This window comes from Falco peregrinus, chromosome 5 (genome assembly GCF_023634155.1).
Source record: "Falco peregrinus isolate bFalPer1 chromosome 5, bFalPer1.pri, whole genome shotgun sequence".
NCBI classification, from domain to species: Eukaryota; Metazoa; Chordata; class Aves; order Falconiformes; family Falconidae; genus Falco; species Falco peregrinus.
This window is the reverse complement of record NC_073725.1, coordinates 59,137,259-59,155,105: the sequence shown is the minus strand read 5'-3', so window position 1 is coordinate 59,155,105 and position 17,847 is coordinate 59,137,259. Positions and strand designations below refer to the sequence as shown.

General features: G+C 49.2%; 1 protein-coding gene across 3 annotated transcripts in view; it reads right to left on the bottom strand.

Moving 5' to 3' along the window:
- Positions 1 to 6,913, bottom strand: part of LOC101923251 (mitogen-activated protein kinase kinase kinase 3-like) — an 82,373-nt gene extending 75,460 nt beyond the window's left edge. For all 3 annotated transcript variants that reach the window (XM_027791773.2, XM_027791774.2, XM_055805870.1), the window contains exon 1: positions 6,747 to 6,913. The gene's annotated coding sequence lies outside the window, so the exon portion shown is untranslated. The remainder of the gene's footprint in view (positions 1 to 6,746) is intronic.
- Positions 6,914 to 17,847: the final 10,934 nt, after the last annotated feature.

Here is a 17,847-nt window from a genome sequence, read left to right as displayed (position 1 = left end):
GACAGACTGCCCTGATGGTCCTCTCCCAGCCTCAACATCCAGAAGGTTGCAACAAGAGATGTCAGCAGGGGTTTCCCTGGCTGCTACCATTAGAGGAGCAGCTCCTGGAGGGGTTAAGAGGAGCCAAGTGCAGTTTTCCAGTGCAAACCCAAGAAACAAGCATGACAGGACTTGCCCCGCCACGATTTTTCCAAAGCACTGTAATTGGCCCCCCTGCAGTCCCTGTTCAGAAAGAATACAGAGTGACAGCACTAAAATGACACCTTTCCCTACCCTTTTCCCTCTGGCAAAGCACTGCACAGCTTGGGAGTAGCTCGAATGCACCCTGCTGCTGGGTTTATCCCAGGCAGCAACAGCATTCAGAGACAGACCTTGAACCTTTCAATAAAACCCATGATGCAATAAACTAAGCACAGCTCAATACAGTCTCTGTTTATCTCTTTTACTTGCCACCAGCACCATCCAAAGAGAAATAACCGAAATATCTTGCATATTTCTCTAATGACTCTTACTACTCCGCTAGCACCCGAACTGAGGGACTAAGACCAAGAAGCAGCAAATGCCTTCCACGGGTTTATTAACCGGGTGCTCAGGTTTCCCAACAGCCACTCACTCTCCAAGCGGAAAGCCAGCAGAAGGATTGCAGCAGAGGGATCAGTGCTGTAGGTTTGTGCTGAAAGGCAAACCGAAGGCATCAAGGCTGCAGCATGAGCACCTCACTCAGCAAGGAAAGCTTTTCGTGAACCTGTCCCAGCCTGGTATCTTTACTGAAGGAAGCCTCATCAATCCAGCAAAACAAGTGCTGCTCCACACTACATCAATGCATTGACCAATCTCAACAGAAGTAAGCCCAAATCTCTGATCTCCTATTTCCAAGTACCGGTTATTCATCACTTACACACTCCTGGACCACTCTGCCCCACCATCTCAGCCTGCACATCTTTCTCCAGCCACCCACTTCTGAAGCAACCATATTACTCCTCCTGCAGATAACAAGCTATCAATCCATCAGCATCCCCCAGTGACAGATAACGCTAGCAGCCACCCCTCTGCAATGACATTGCACTGACCCAGCATGTAAAAAAGGGACAGTCCCACGCAGGGCACTCCCGGAGCAGTGACAGAGAGGAATAGGTGAGAGGCTGATGGGAAGAGTATATTTAAAACAGGGTTTCCATGCATGCACACTTCTTTCCTTCAGTTCATCTTCACCACCAGCTATAACAGGCATCACCCTACACTATTTTCCCCCAGCCATTTTCCCCAAACAAGCCTTCCTTATCACAGCACTCAGGCTGCCCCACACAGGGGATGCCCCAACCCTTTAACCCAGATCAGAAGCAAGATTTCCCCATTATCAAGAGCTGGCAAGAGCCAGATGTGCCCATCAACCTGCATCCACCACCCTTCTGCAAGGTCCTTATGCCTTGGGATAGGGCATCACTGCTGCCACCTTGCAGAGCAAAAGGTGCAACAGCCCACTATGAAGAGATTTCCGTATCTGCTAGATTCTTTCAGGCTCTTACAGAGTGTGCTACACTATTTCCAGTTTACAACTAGATTATAACGATCTGACCTCTGCTCAACCACAAAAACCCAAAGAAGTTGTAGCACAAAACCACTAAGCAATCCAAGTAATCCACCATCCTCATCACGACAGACTTCTGTGTACATATCTATCTAATAGAATAGCTCAGCTGGAAGGAATCTACAATGGTCATCTAGTCTAACTGTCTGACCACTTCAGGACTGAAGGAAAGGGACATCACCAGCAAGGACAGATCTCAACAGATACCCAAAAGCAGCAGCATCTTCCTCTGAACCTCTCTAACCTCTGCACCAGGACAGCAGCAGCAGAACTTATAGCACAATACAGAGTTCACTTTTGCAGATGATGTTTGGGCTAACAACTGTTATGTGCAAAATTTCCAATAGATCCTTGGGGATTTGTAGGCACTTTGAAGCTACTCTTCAAGAAACACTTTCACGTGAACAAGGCAAACACAATCACTCCAGGACAGTCCTAGTAGTGTAGGAGCACTCAAAGAACCGCAGAGGCCACAAACACCCTGTTTGTGTTGGATTTAAGATATTCCTACCTCCTTCGCAAAGCCTTATCTCACAAATTATTTTCCCAAAGCAACTGTACAGAATTTTTTTTTTTTCTCCCCTGAATCACCTAGCTATCAATTAGATGACTTCTGTTATTTGGCACACAAGCTCGGGGTCGTAGCAGGCTCGCAGAGCGCCTCTAATCCACCCACCCAGGGCTATTTTTTCAAGCAACATGGTCTTTAATCACCACCTGAACACTCAACCCATCCTCCCACCCTCTCCGAGGACCTGGCCCGCACACATGCTGTTTACACAGCAGCCCACGCAGTAGCTTGGCTGGCTCCTTACAGGATCTGTCCCGTGCTGCTGGGCACAGCACACAGCATGCATTGCCAACCGGACTTTGTCCCATGCAGCTTCTACGGTGCTGAGCCAAACCCTGGCTCGGCTCCACCCAGGGTTTCATTGCTGTTGTGGCTTGTCCTCCCTGGGCTGCCCCAAATCATCCTGCAGAGTGTAAAATTAGGGGGGCTTTCACAGAAGCGGCTATTAGTTCTGGACAAAATGCTGGCCAACCTGGGTTTACTCAGGAGAGCAGGACAGGCGCCAGCCTACTGCATATTCTCATCAAATTCAGAGTCCCTTGGTCTCCGCTAGCATTTATATTAGGATCTGCCAGGGTAGGAAAAAGGGTTTGGGGAATGCATTTGGGAGCTGAATCCTCCTTTTTTTAAGGGGGTACGGGCATACTTTTCACCCTTGACTTCTAAAAGCCTGAGAAAGACCAGATCAGACCCTCTGGGTAGCCTTTGCAATGTCCCAAGTACTGTGGAAAGAGAAGCTGGCACCTGAGACCAGACACAGCAATAACATGTATCAGCATGTTCCCACCCCAGGTCACCGAGACAGGGAAGTAGGGTGAAGAGCTGCACACAGCCACAGCGCTCAACCATGAGCCCACACATGCCCAGGGCGCTGAACACTTCCACCACAACCACTGCAGCACCAGGTGAGCTGGCTTTGGCCCACACCATGGGTCCCCACCATGGCCCACACTGATAATGCATCTTCCACCACCCCAGGCTCAGCTCAGTCCCAAGCCCTGTGGCTCCAGGAACAGCTCCTGGAGCAACAGCCTCAGCACTGAAATGAAGTAAGGAGCATGAACCCCATCCTGCAGCCCTGAATCTCTTCGCTAGCCCCACTAAGGCATTCTTCTCTTGTTCTCTGTTCTTGTGCAATGTCTTCTGCTGAGAATAACTCCCCAGTGGTTTTGAAAAGGAAGGCATCTATTCTAAAGGAGATCTTTGCTTTTGATTTCATGTCTTATTAAAGATGATCTGGGACAGACCGATTGAGTTGGATATGAGTGGCATTTTAGTGACTAATGGGAAGATTACTTGGCCAGACCAGATCAGAACTGCAAGGACAGACAGAAAACAAACAAAAATGCCCACATATCAATGCTCTTGCCTGCTCACCCACACCTTCACAGACAGAAAACCACTAGCCCTGTCCATCTGATGCTCACCACAGCCTTCACCACAGCAGACAAAGGCTCACGCCACACAGGGTGTAGGGCAAGCCCAGGGAGAAAGCATGTTTCAGGCCCAGCTGAGACAACATTCATCACCTCTGCAACTCACTTTGCACTCGGCAAAGGCCTAAAAGGTACCAGGAAGAAACATGGTCCTGGCCCGGCATGCACAGCCGCATGCAGCGACGGGGAACCGCTCCTCAGAGGGGCTCACCAAAAAGGCCTGGTCACCCATTTCCCCTTGTGAAGCTTAAAAAAATAAGTAAAGTCTGGGGACTGAGGGTAATTGTGCCAGGGTTGGGATCAGAGGGCCATTTATAGCTTTTCTAAAAAGCATCTGATGAAATAAAAAAAAATTTGAATTCCATATTCCACTTCTTATGGCTCCGTAATGCGTTTTCCATCTCCCCAGTGCACAGCTGACATTCTGCACATTTCTGTGCACATTGTGCTCAGCCCATACTACGTGCAGAGAAGGGAGTGGAAGTGACTGAGCCCAGAAGCCTCCTGCTGCTGTCAGGCATCAGTGAGCACCAGCCCCGTTGCCCACAGCTCCTTGCTGAGGGAGCTGGGCTGCAAAGAGCTCTGGCACCTCCCGAGAAAGGTTGGCACAGTGGATACGTGTGCCTGTCCTGTGCTGGATCTCAAGATCTAGAAGAGTCCAGAGATCTGTAGAGAGAGCAAACATGTTTGCTTAGACCAGATGAACTGCACAGGCTGAACTGTAGCTAAAGATCTCTTTCTTAAGCTTTTTTCCCTGTTCTTTCAGATGATCTCTTCAATTAGGAGAGCCAATGTAAGCTCAGAGCAGTCGCTCCCTCCTAATTCTCATCTCTGAGGTTTGCTGCTTCTACATGTAGACAGGCTTGTACGCTTCAAAGCCAGCCTGCATTCGCCAAGCAGTCTAATAAAAGATATCCCCTCTAACAGCAAACCCTGACTCACTTCCCTCTAGCCTCGACCAGCAGGTCTCCAACAGCAGGGCCAGATCAACAAGAACAGAAGATCCTGCCAGCTTTCGCACTGGTTCCCACGTCCATCTGGGGAGAGCAGGGCTGGAAGCACATCACCTTCCGTACCGCAGCAGCACACTCCATCCCGCTGCTCTGCCAGGAAGCCAGACACACCATGCAATCCTCACCGGCTTCTTCCAGATGGGAAAATTCAGAAAACACATCAAGTCCAAGCTGCACACTAACATCACAAAGCATTATCAAGCGATAGCAACATTTTGGAAGGAAAGGAGAGAAAACTGCGCTCCTCCAGCTGCTGTAATCGTTGGCTCTTTGCAACACAGTCTCTCCATCCTGGATGAAAATCCAGACTGCATCTCTCTGCATGAGCACACTTCCCTCATGGGTTCTAACAGCCTCCAAAAAAAAGAAATGCATCACCCATCAGCACACGTTGACAGGGCAGAGCTGTGGGTTTCTCATGGAGATTTAAGACCCACGGAAAAAACTGCAGCACCAAAACCCATTTAGAGAATGAAGGTATAAAAGATCCTTTAAATCCACATCCCACCAGGCTGGCAGCCCATCCAGCCTCGCATCCTGCCTCCAACAGAGAAGCTTTTACAAGCTGCAAAACCTTCCTAGGGCAAAGGCTGTACCCAGACACAGAGGTATGCTCCGTAATCTGCAAGAGCCCTCAGAAACCTTGAACCCCTCTTTATACCTAATGTCAAATCAGGGATGCTGGAAACTGGATACTCCAATGCAGGTATCACAAGACACAGGTAGTCAGAAGCCAACCCCCACATGCAGCCGATTGCCCATGCACCTGAGGAACAGCTTCTTAGAGCTGCACTCTGGGCACAAATCCTGCACAGAACTACATCAAACTGCGTGTGTTGGACTGGAAATAAATTCACAAGGCACCATAGAAGGAAAGCCCCCCAAACCTCTCACGCTCATCGGAGGTGAAAGAGCTTGACCCTGGAAATCCCTGGGTCACTTAAACTCCACACACATCCCAAGTCTCCAAATCCCAAATAAGCCCCATGTTTTCGATCCGTGCACAGACAACGCATGCAGACCCTGCACTGAATCAGGAGTGGGTCTACTTCCAAGAACCACTGGATTACAAGACAAGAATTGAAAAGGAGGATGAAAGCAGCAGCAGAGGGGGAAACCACTCTCCAAGCTGTGTCGGGGCCTGCGAGAGACGCACTTGGCCACCATGCAGGACCTGGCAAGCCTGCCGGTGCACACCCACTCACACTGGCACACAGCTCCCACCTCCTCCCCACTCCTCTCCCTGCCCGGCCACGCAGGGCCGAGGTTTGGTGCCAGCAAAGCAAATCATCCCAGAGCATCAGCCTGACTGGTGGCACGGCTCCCCACAACAGCCACTCACTCCATCCAGGTGGAAATCCAGCACCCCAGCTCTGCCAGCCAGCACGGTCGCTCACGCCACACTGGTATGTGGCTTCCCACGCCCACCGCAGAGCCTTCCTCCCCACCACGCATCCCATCCTCACCGCTCAGGGCTGCCTGTGCAGAAATGACTGCTCACGATGAGGCTGGAGAGGGCTAGCTGGGCATTCCCACAGCTCCCTGGCATGGCCGTGACACTTTCCACCGAAGCGGGACCCAAGCAAGCGCAGGCAGTGCCATACCCGCTGGCTCAGTACTTTAATGCATCCCGGTAATGGGACCGTCCGCATTAGGGTCTGATCCTGGCGCTGGCTGTCAGGCTCCCAGGGACCGGCTCCCAGGCTGACTCATGGCACCAGGCAATAACCTGAGAAAAAGTCACCCGGGCGCGCTAACACCTGGCGGGGGCTGTGCCGGGGAGCCCCGGCGCCGCGGGAGGTGAATCCCCGAAAGGGAAGCAGAACCCCCTCGCACCCCCGCACCCCTCTCGGGGAGCCGCTCCACCCCAGGCTCGCCCCCCGCGGCTCCCCAAACGCAGCCCGGCTGCACGGAGGGACAGGCTCCCACTCGCAGAGCTAGAAGGGGAGGAAGGAAAAGCCACCGAAAGCCAGACCCGGCTGCAAAACTCTCGGTCACCATTGCGAAAAAAAACCCACGATAATAATAAAAAAATAAAATTACAAGAGCGAAAGAAACCCGCGCACCGCAGCCCGGAGCGGGTGCGGGGACCTATCGCCCGCCGAGCGCCCCGACCCCGCGGTGGCGGAGGGACTTACCTGTCCGGCGGCGCCGCTACCCGCGGAGGGCCATGCCCGGCCACTCGAGGCAGCGCGGTCCCAACGCCTGGCTCGGCTCAGCACGGCTCGGCTCGGCTCAGCACGGCTCGGCTCGGCTCAGCACGGCTCGGCTCGGCACCGCTCGGCTCGGCGCGGCGGCAGCAGCGGGGCGCGGGGCGGCACGGGGCGGCGCACAAAAGCGGGAGGAAGCGGTGACGCGTGGCGCCGCCGCGGCCAATGGGACGGCGCGGGGCGGGCCGGGCTGGCCCCGCCGCTACCGACCGACCGGGGGCCGAGCGGCCGCGGTGCCGCGCCGTGCCGCGCCGTGCCGTGCCGTGCCGTGCCGTGCCGCGCCGCGCGGCTAGGGGGCGACCGAGCGGCCGGGGCAACGGAGCCCGGCCCGGCCCGGCCCGGCCCGCGGGGCAGCCCCGACCCCGGGGGCGGCTGGCAGCACGGCACGCGCTGGCACCGGCCCAGCGCCGCTCGGTCCCGGTGGGGCTGTGTGGGTCCCGACGATCGGATCAGCTCCGCTGGGGCTCCCCGGTCCCGCAGCTCCTCTCGGTCCCGGCGGGGCTCCCCCGGTCCTTCAGCTCGGATCAGCCCCGGCGGGGCTCCCCCGGTCCTGCAGCTCGGGTCAGCCCCGGTTAGACACCGTGGGATCCCCTGCTTTCAAGGGTGGTATCTGACCTTCTGCGCTCCAGCCGAGGGTTTCTGGGACCTTCTGAAACAGGGCGGCTGGGACCCCACGGTCCTGCAGAGGGTTAACTTGGAAAACCAGCTGATGAGAAACGGTGCTGAGACCTCCTGACTCCGGGAAATGGGGCTTCGTGAGCCGAAGGGTTGGAGGAGCTGGTGGTGAACCCTCGCTGCAGCACAGCTTTCTGCAGGGCCCAGCTTTCTCCACACAGCCAGGACGCGAAGATGGGGTGAAAGGCTTACTCTCTTGGTTTGACTTTGCCTCTTTTGGGGGGAACTGAAGCAAAAGTGAGCCATAGTTCAGAGCAAAGGGTAGGGGGAGACTCTGGGCTGTTCCCCTGGTCACAGCTTGCTGGCCAGAACAGCTCGGGGCTCAGTGGGTAGCTCCCCGTGGGAGGCAGAGCAGCCCGATTTACACCCGCCTGTCCCAAGCCGCCTCTGTGTGTCCAAGTCCCTTTGGGCTTGAATCCGCAGAGGGAGAGCCAACGATGGCGTAAAGGCAAAATTCACCAAAAGCCTCGTGCCTGAGAGACGGATCAAAGTGGGACCTGAGGTTTGTGTCAGATATCATTCAAACTGGTGGGAAAGCGAGAAAAGTCATGCAGACAATGGGAAAAGTAAGTAAGGATATTTCCCTGATTTCCCTGTTTCCCCATTTAGTAAATATGTTGTAGAAAGGATCAGGAACAAAGTCAGCTCAAGCTTCTGAGGGGGGAGAGAAAAAAATGGGCAGAATCCTAAACCCATACCCATTCCCCTCAAGTTTTTAAGGACTTGCTGCTGCAAGCAAGTTTGAGCCATTGCCTATAAAGGCAATAGAAACCCCAACCAGGGACCCCTCCTGAGAGATTCAGATCTCACATCCTCATATACAATCGCGTGACCTATTAATAAAATCCATAGAAACCAATTCTGTATATACCAAATAACAGCAGATGGCTCCAGCCCAAACCGCTCCGGGTTCCCTCACTCCATAAATGATTTTACTAGGGCCAGTCGTGATCTTGATGTAATTGAATAGGTTTCACTCTTTTCTTTCTCCCTCCCCCTCCCCAGAATATTTGTGCAGCTTACGGAGAAACATCCAGGGGGACTTTTGCTGGAAGGAACCTCTGACTCCAGCTTGCCTCATCCGTTTGGGAAGCGGCGTAAGTCTATCCTAAGCCACCTGGCTTTGGGAAGGAGGTTGCCTTTTTCTGCACCTTCCCTCTAACTCTTAACAGCTTTTAATAAAATTCTGGTAACTTGGCACATTTGAAATGTTTTGGCTGCTGCCCACTGGGGATGTATGTAATGAATTCTTGGGCTGCAGATGCCTTTCTGAAATAAATCACATGTGTTTACCTTGGGAACCAGGCACAGAACCCCAGGACTTCAGGTTCAAGTATTATAAGGCATTAAGCGACAGGCAGCTCCTTTAAAACCTCCTAGGTTTAATGGGAATTGGTTAGGCAAGCACCATTTACTGCTGAAAACTCCTTCCAAGCAGCTTCTTTTTTCTGAATGTGTTTGATGCCCCAGGAATCCCGCTACAGGGATTTCAGTTCTAGGGTGTTCCTGAACAATATAAGGATTATCACGTGTGTAAAGCCTGTTTTCCATTGATGTCAACAGCTCTCTCCTGATGAGTGTGCTAAAGATCTGCCCCCGGATTCTGCCTCCTCAAGTTGCTCTTGAAAACATTGACAAAGCCTGGCAGAAGAACAGACAGAGGTGTGTGGCTCTGTGCGTAGTTCCATACGTTCTCCTACAAATGCTGGCTGACAGCCTTCACCATGTTTCTGGAGAGGAGTGAAAACCTGGTAGAGAGTGCGCAGTGGAGAGCACTGGTAAAATCAGTGTGTTGCAGGCGGGGGTTGTAGTGGCTCCATATGAGGAAACAAAACAGACACGGGCTATTCTTTGTCCCTGAGGACATCAGGCCTGGCATATTTTGTACATACAGCCAAATTCTCCCTTCTTTTCCAAAACAGTGTCTACTCTGCCAGTAGGAAACATTCTTCGGTGCATGCTGTCCCATGCCGTGCTGGTGTGTGTGCCAGCCAGTGAGATGAAAACCATGCCACACATAAAACATACAGATGTGTGCACTGGTTATCCTTAGTTGACTGGTATACATGGTGGGGTGGATATGAAGGATTAGATCATCCTGATAACGTCTTCAGTGAAAAGTTTGATGGCACAAGTAGGTAATAGTGAGCTATAAGAAAAGCTGTTGGTTCATCTGCAGAGCGAGAACTTTGCAAACCACAGCCCCAGGCTGTTCTATTTATGCTTCTCCTTTAATGACGTAAGCATTAGTATTTGCTGCAGGGAGAAAAAGGGGAAGATATTGGGCTTTTACCTAACTACTACTATTCTGGGCTCTGTTAGGGTCCCTGCAGGAAGTGAACACAGGTCCCAGGGCACTGACCCAATTCTTCTGTGACTAAGTATGCTCCGTCTAACCTGAAAGTCTCCCATGCCTTCTGTTTGATATAATATCCTTTCTTGCTTCCTGTCCTAAATGGCAGCGTAAAGCTGTTGTGTGCTGTGAGACGTCTGTCAGGCTTTCTCTCCCATCAAGATGGTTGCGTATTGGCGGTGGGTGAAATCATTCCTATACTTAGTTTGCAAACTGTACAGGAATTATGCCATCTCGGTGTAAAGAAAAGAAACCAATTACTCAGAAAATGTGTGCTGCTTCACAGCTGAAGGCTGGAGCTGGTAATGGGCTTGGGTGGGATTTCAGCATGTAGGCATGAACCTGTGATGCTGAAACGTCTGCATGGCAGCGCCTGGGCTTGGCAGACCTGCGTTGGCTGCAGCTCCTCCTTACCCAAGATTAATCGCAGGTCTGCTGTTTGCTGTGGAAAAGCGGGTGGAAAAAGAGTGCTACAGCTGTCCTATGTCCCTCTTAATGGTATTTCCTACAGAGAAGCCACATCTATCTTGCTTAAATATTCCCCCATTTCCCATGTGTTCTAACTGCTGCAAAGCTGAATGATTTGGGGACTACCTGACAGATAAACCTGGTCAGGACCCACAGACCAAACATGTCAGCATTCCTGAAGGATTCGTGCTGTTCCCAGAACAGGCCTGAATGTGTGCAGAGGTTTGCTGGGGACAGACATTTGGGGATAGCATTTCATCTCTACCTCTGCTTCTGTGCTACAAGAACCACATTGTGGAACGGTTGAGGAGGATGAGAGGTGGGTTCAGATCTCCTTTGATGAGGTCACCGCGTCATTCCTGGCTACCTTTCTCTTCCTCTCCAGTTACATGAGATGCTCCCTGGCTGATATGACTGTATACTGTGCAGGAAAGACACCAAGATCTGCTCTATGAAAGCTCTCACAACCAAACAAGAGCAACAAGTGATCTCTCCAGCTCAATGGGGTTTGAAACCTCTCCTCTTCTGTGGCAGAAAACTTTTTCTCGTAAACAGCAGCTAATGCCTCCTGCCCACACAGCAAGTTAACCTCATGGGTTAGACCTTGGGTTTGTCACCTCTTGGGCTGAGGAGTAAATCCTGGGCTCCTTCCCAGGCTCCGTGTGGGATATTGCTAGCATCCACTCCAGCGTAAAAGGTAGGTGGCAGCAACAGCAACCGTATTTTAAAAGGAAAGGGTGAGTGCTGCATTTGAAGATAAAATGCATAGGCCTCGTCCTAGAGGAGAGGGTTCAGAGCATGAAGACCCAAGAGCAGGGGCACACTCTCTATGCACTGTCACCCATCCACCACCCAGGAATACTGCAATTCCCCGTATTTGTGGGGTTAGAAAGTTGCTCTGTGAAGGTGTCAGAGGAAAGAGGTGCCCCCCAGCACTCTCTGAGGCAGTGTTTGTGTCCATCCACCTATCTGTACGCAGCTGACAGGAGAAATTTTTCAGATCTTAAGAAACAAACAATGAAGGCTGTGTGACACGCAGAGGAAGGTAGCAGCATGCAGCAGACAGCAACGCTGATCAGCCAAAAGGAACAGGTTTTAACTTGTGTTTCTTCCAAGCTGAGTGTGATTACAATGAGATTGAGTTGTATGGATGGTATTTTTCCCTGGTAGTTGTCACATGCGCTTTCATAGCTGAATGTAAGTTTCCACGCTGACTTTGTTCCATGACTCACCTTCTCTGTCCAAACACAGGGAAAAATCTCCGAAAGGACAGAGTGAAAGTGAAGAGGATCTGGTTTCTGGACAGGTTGTTGAGCAAACATCATTGCAGCGCATTTCTCTGTGATGCTTTTTCATGTGTTCACGGAGCTTGGAACTTGTGTCACCCAAACAGTATTTGCAAGGTGAGTCTGTGTCTCACGCTGGTGAAAGGTGTGGAGCTGAAAGCCCTGGAGAGTTTTACTACCTATCTGCAAACAGACCCAGTGCAGACTTTCTCAGGTAAGGTCAGAACTATCCCAGAACATTTATGGGCTCATCTGGCACCTGAATATTGTAGAAAATAGCACAATAAATACTGTCCTTGTGGCATTTGCAGCTGAAACTGCAAGAAAGTAAAAAATTGCAGGCAACATCCTGCATTTCCATCTCACCTTCCCAGAAAGTTCAGAGAAAATCTTGATACTTTTTCTGAAAAAACCCTCAAGATTCTCCACCCTGCAACTCGGTCCTCTTGAGTACAGTCTAAGGGATAAGAGAACGACTGAAAAAGCATGGTCCAGACACAGGGTTAGGTATGTGTATCCAGCCTGCCCTGTCTTTGTTGCCACTGACTTCAATCGGATTTGGTTCCTTGAGAATATCAGCATATTTCTCTAATCCCTCTCCTGATCTGAAAAGTAACTGATCTACAGGGGTGTAGTGAAAGTCACCCATTATAACGAGTGCATTACAGTTGCCATTTCAATTGGTATTTTGCACTCCTTTCTGTATTCCTAGAATCATAGGATCATTTAGGTTGGAAAAGAACTTTAAGATCATTGAGTCCAACCATTAACCCAGCACTGACAAGTCCACCACTAAACCCTGTCCCTAAGTGCCACATCTACACACCTTTTAAATACCTCCAGGGCTGGGGTGACTTCACCTCCTCCCTGGGCAGCCTGTTCCAGTGCTTGACAACCCCTTTAGTGGTGAAATTTTTCCTAATATCCAATCTGAACCTCCCCAGTAGCTCCTACCAGAACCGTTCAGGCATATTTGTACTTCTGCAGCTGAAAGAGAATCATGTACCAGCAGCTACCTAGCCTGAGTTTCTTTGTATTTCTTCCCATCCACCCACATGGAGCTGGATTTTAGGTGACAGAAATCAGGGGAAGTAGAGACTGATTTACCACAACTGGGATCTCTCCCATTGGCCATAAACTTATCTGCACACATCAAGTGGAAACCTACAGTTTTTCCTTTACATCTGTCACGAGGGGGAAGAAATCACCAAAACAATCAAAACCTGACTGTTTACACATGTTTTGTTTTATAAATGGACTTGTATAGAAAGTTGCAGCACTGTGGCACAGACAGCTTACATAAATCTCTTATCACAAAAGCCATATGTCCTCGTTTCCTCATCTGTGGTAAAATACAAGCAGCGGTGCTTAGATAATTAGGAAGCTGGAGGTAAAGCAGTCAGCATCCAGCAGTAGGAAAGTGTATATGGGTGAAGGTTACAAAACAAAAACAGAGCAGTTTGGTTTCAAGCGGTGTCACTTGTCCATACAACTTTCCATTGCGCAGCTGTCGTTTGCGTGTTAACAAGCCAGTTCCGCCATGGAGGGGATACTGGAGAAACTGGAAAGGTCTAAGAGGTGACTGATCTTCCCCATTTGGTTTGGTCTGAGCTGGCAGCCTGGTGGCTCACCTTTGCTGGGCATTATCCTTCCCTTCAAAAGGACTCAAAATCGGATGGCAAAATGCAGTGAACTGGCCCGGTCCCTTTTAAGTCCCTTTGGTATGATCCCTAGGCACACAGAGGGGGAGAAAAGCATCCATGGATGGTCCTGTGAAAAGCCTTCTCATTGGATGGATGGCACAGTGGGGGATCCCTTGTTCCCTGCACAGAGCTAATAATGGTTTCACCTGGAAAGAAGGAGTAGAAGGGTCCCACAGGACCACTCAGACATTTTTTGGCTTCTGCCTTACCAAAAACTTAGATGACTATCATCTGTGGCCCTTGTTCAGTGCTGGTAAGCCAAGCCAGTGTCACCCACTCACTTCTAACTTCACACATGTATTTCCACAAAGCTACTCTGAGATGGATAAAAATTAACTAACAGCATACAATTAGCACAGCTGCCATGTGCCATTATGTCAAATCTGAGTCCTTCCAGTCTTTTATTTTTCCTAAAAGGGAGACATTTCCTAAATTTAAGATCAGCCAGCGATGGTGAAATGCCCTTTTGCCCAGCGTGGTGTGCTTTGTGTAAAAGGTATTTATTTAATCCATCTGAAACTACATGAGAAAGGAGAGAAATATCCCGGCAGCAAGATAAGATGATTATCTTCCTGGCAAACAATAGGAACATGGTCAAAATTAAAAATAATTTGATTGCAAATAGGAAGCCTAGTAAAGCAGCAGGACTAGAGGAAACATGACTAATTTTTTTTAGCTTGTCTGAACTCACATAGCAGAGCCATTGCAAGAGCCATAACTTTGAAATATAGATCTGTAGAAAGCCCATGGGAGGAGGATGGCAACAATCCAACTGCAATAGTACAATAGGGGCAAGTTAATGCAGCTGGTAGATCCAACTTAAATAGCTAAATAGCAACAGACAAAAGCTATTTTAGGTATGATTTGGTGGGGACTACAGTAAATGTGATTTGGGGAGGAGCGGAGAAAGTGAAGGCTTTTTTCTTGACTTGTTTTTTGTTACCATACTTGACTTTTGTTGTTGTTGTTTCCATTCGTTTGCCATTCTCCTTGGCAACACGTGGCTAAACCATGCCACCAGTGTCACCTGCAGGATCAGTACCAAGGTCTCTATACTGAGCCTCTGGGCCAGTACTTCATGTCCTCGGTCAATGTTGGTTCTTCCCGTTTCCAGCAAAGACCCTTACTTTCTTCAGCGGAAGGAGAAGGTGGGTGCAGAACTGAGATGACCTTGAGGTTTGTCTCCAAGGAAAAATTCTAATGGATGTGAAAGCTATACAGGGCCCTTATAAAGGCATTTCCTTTTGATAATGATTACCAGGTAAAAGTGTTTATATGATTCCCAGAGATATTGCACATTAAACTACTGCTTCCTTAAACCAAAACTTAACATGAAACATCCAGTGGGGATGTGAAGAAGAAAATGCTGTATAGGACAGCTGTTCTTTAGTGTCTGTGGCAGGACTGTAACATCTTCCACTGTCCCAGACAGTGCTTGTATCTTGCTGTTGAGCTGAGCGGACACCGAGCATCCCCTAGGCTGCAGTTCTTGTTGTCCTTGCATCACAGTCTGCATGTCAGAAATGGCCTAGTGACTATTGATTTCACCCAGTGCACAGTAACATTTAGTTCTTCATTTTTAAATGTCTAAAATTATTTGACTGTATCCTTCTATAAATACCATTGTCTAGAATATTCTGTGCTTTTATTAGCGTCATTAGAGCTGGGTCTCTAATATGAAGGCAGTCAACACTCAAAATGCCCTGTGCAATAGGGAAGACAAAAGCAGAATTTCTTCTGCTGTAGATAGAGGGTTGAAATGATCCGTTCCAAGAGCACAGGGAGAAGCATGGATCAGAACACAACAAAGACATGATGTTCCCAGGTCTAGCTGGGACCACAAAACCACAATGTCTTTTTTTGCTTTAAAAGCCTTTTGAACTGAGATTTTTAGTCAGCTAAGGGTTCAAGCAAATCCTTGGTTAGCTCCATTGAAGCCGTGTTGTATTACATCAGCCAAGGATGCGAGCACACTTAACTGATATTAATCTATTTCAGTTGCAGTTATGCACTTCTGATCCTTTACCTGGGCAGGTGTTTTTTCTAGCATTTTGAGGGCATAATATATAAGTCAGGTGAGAGTGTGTTGCAAACCCCTATGGCAGCAGTAGCTGACACTAGATGCTAAACTGTATTTAAGCCACTTGGCAAACCTCAGACAGATCCAGTAATTGTAGGTGGATGAGAGCTTGCAGAAGGTCATTAGGTTCCTGATGGAGGAAATACCGCTGAAAGGCAGAAGAGGAAATGACAGATTTAGCGAATAGTGGTCACAAGCTGAACTACAAAGAGCAATCAGTCTGTATGTTTTCCTACAGGTATGATCATAGCAGAATCAAGGTCAGATGGTCCCTGAACAGTACCTGATGGCAAAAACTCCAAATGATGATGTACTCCAAACCAGAAGGCATGACAAATGACAGCAGGGAAAACTCTCTGACCAGTAAGAAGAGCGGTTGCATTTATGCAGATGGTGAACTGAACTCTCTGAGCAGGGCTATGTCCTTCTGCTTCCACCACAAACAAAGAGTGCCAAGTCTTTTGCAGCCAAAACATCACAACATTGTCTCTGGAATGGCAGGTTCTGGCATTAAAGGCAGGTTGCCACTGTTATTAATGGTTCAAAAAGCTGAAACGTAGATCTAGGTGGAGTATCAGATATGCATGAAAAGAAAGAGGTGTTTCATGCTGCTGGACAGGATTTAGCATGCTACTCAAATCTGAGAAAATGAGATCATACTTGTCATAGTCAGGGACATTAGAGCATATGCTTGGACGCAGCAGGACTGGTAACAGAATCACTACAGTCTGCCTCTGAGCAGTGCTGCACTTTATGTTCATCACAGAGGTTTTATGCTTTTATAAAAACAGCTAATGATGACATGATTCAAGATTCTGTAAAGGGCTCAGAGGGAGACTCAGTAAAACAAATAATGATGTCAAACTTTTCATGCATGACAAGCAAAATGCAAAAGCGTCATTCTCACAGAGACTTAAAAGAAGCAACAGTTGGGATTTGCTTCCAAAATGAAAGAGGAAATTATTCAGGCCAATTTGTTACTTTAGACACATGAAACACCACCTGAATGAAGATGGTGGTATGCATCATGAATGAAGTTGGACACAGATGTGTATGAACATGAACATTGAGGGATGACATTTTGAAGACTGTAATCAGTGATGCAATGACAAAGCAGTGCTGGAGACAAACTGCCCAGCAGACAAAAACTTTCTTGTCCTAGGCAAGGTCACCAAGAGTGCGCCTTTAACATAATCTTGTTTGCAGTGCTGCTCAGTGCATGGGTGGACCTGCTGCTGCTCTGTCTCCTGTCTTAAACACTGTTCCTGTTCAGCAGGAAGCTGTCACTATAGAGGAAGACCTCTGCCGTCTCCTGCCTCAGTGCTCCATCGCAGCCTGTTGCTGTATAGCAAACAAAAGCATTGGTGTTTGTATGTTGTTGAACTTCCATCACAGCAAGCTAGCTGCAGAAAGGTAAGGAGGGGAGAGGAGAGGGAGAGGGAGAGGAGAGGAAAGGAGAGGAGAGGAGAGAGGAGAGGAGAGGAGAGGAGAGGAGAGGAGGGGAGAGGAGAGGAGAGGAGAGGAGAGGAGAGGAGAGGAGAGGAGAGGAGAGGAGAGGAGAGGAGAGGAGAGGAGAGGAGAGGAGAGGAGAGGAGAGGAGAGGAGAGGAGAGGAGAGGAGAGGAGAGGAGAGGAGAGGAGGGGAGAGGAGAGGAGAGGAGGGGAGGGGAGAGGAGAGGAGAGGAGAGAGGAATCTGGTCCACCTTCAGTTGCTCTGTCACAAAACTGGCTGTCTTTCTACCAGATTTGTCCTGCATAAGCCATATGAGGAGAACTTACTGCAGGAGTGATGAGGTACAATTCTCTGGCTTTCTTATCCAAGATGCGTATAAGAGACATTTCTGACTGTAACACTCAACTCCAGGAGTAAACAAGAGTTGATAAATGGATTTAATGAGTGAAAAAGGGCACCCGAAGCAGCAAGAGGAATGATTATTGACTTGGGCGTTAGTCTGACCAAGACCTTGTATCCCATGAGGTTGTCTCTGAGAAACAAATGGATCACATGCCACTGTTCACATTGCAAGAAGGAATTGCTAGATACTGCCTAGCCTGGTCCCTGGATTTCCCCTAGGTCTGCATAGTCCATGGCGATCCAGTCCTTTTATCACAGGTCCTCTGTGTAACTTCATCAAAGTTCACAGACCTTCCCCCACATCCCATGAATTACCTAACAACTTCACGGCTCCAGGAAGGAAGCCATTCCTTGGAGGATATTTAAAAGAACAAAAATGATGGTGGAAAGCTTGTTGCCCTCCATACTGGCATAGAGATTGACAGTGTTGTTGCACCTGTTGGCAAAGCTTCTCTGTATACCAAAGGGACAACGGAAAGCTGGAACACCCTCTTGGATTAAAGAGACAGGTGTCAGTGGAAAAACCCCAAAGCTTTTGTTCTCATTAACTCTGTTCATCTGAATGGAAAATCCAGGCAAGGAGACTGAAGAGCCTGTAATTCACAATGCC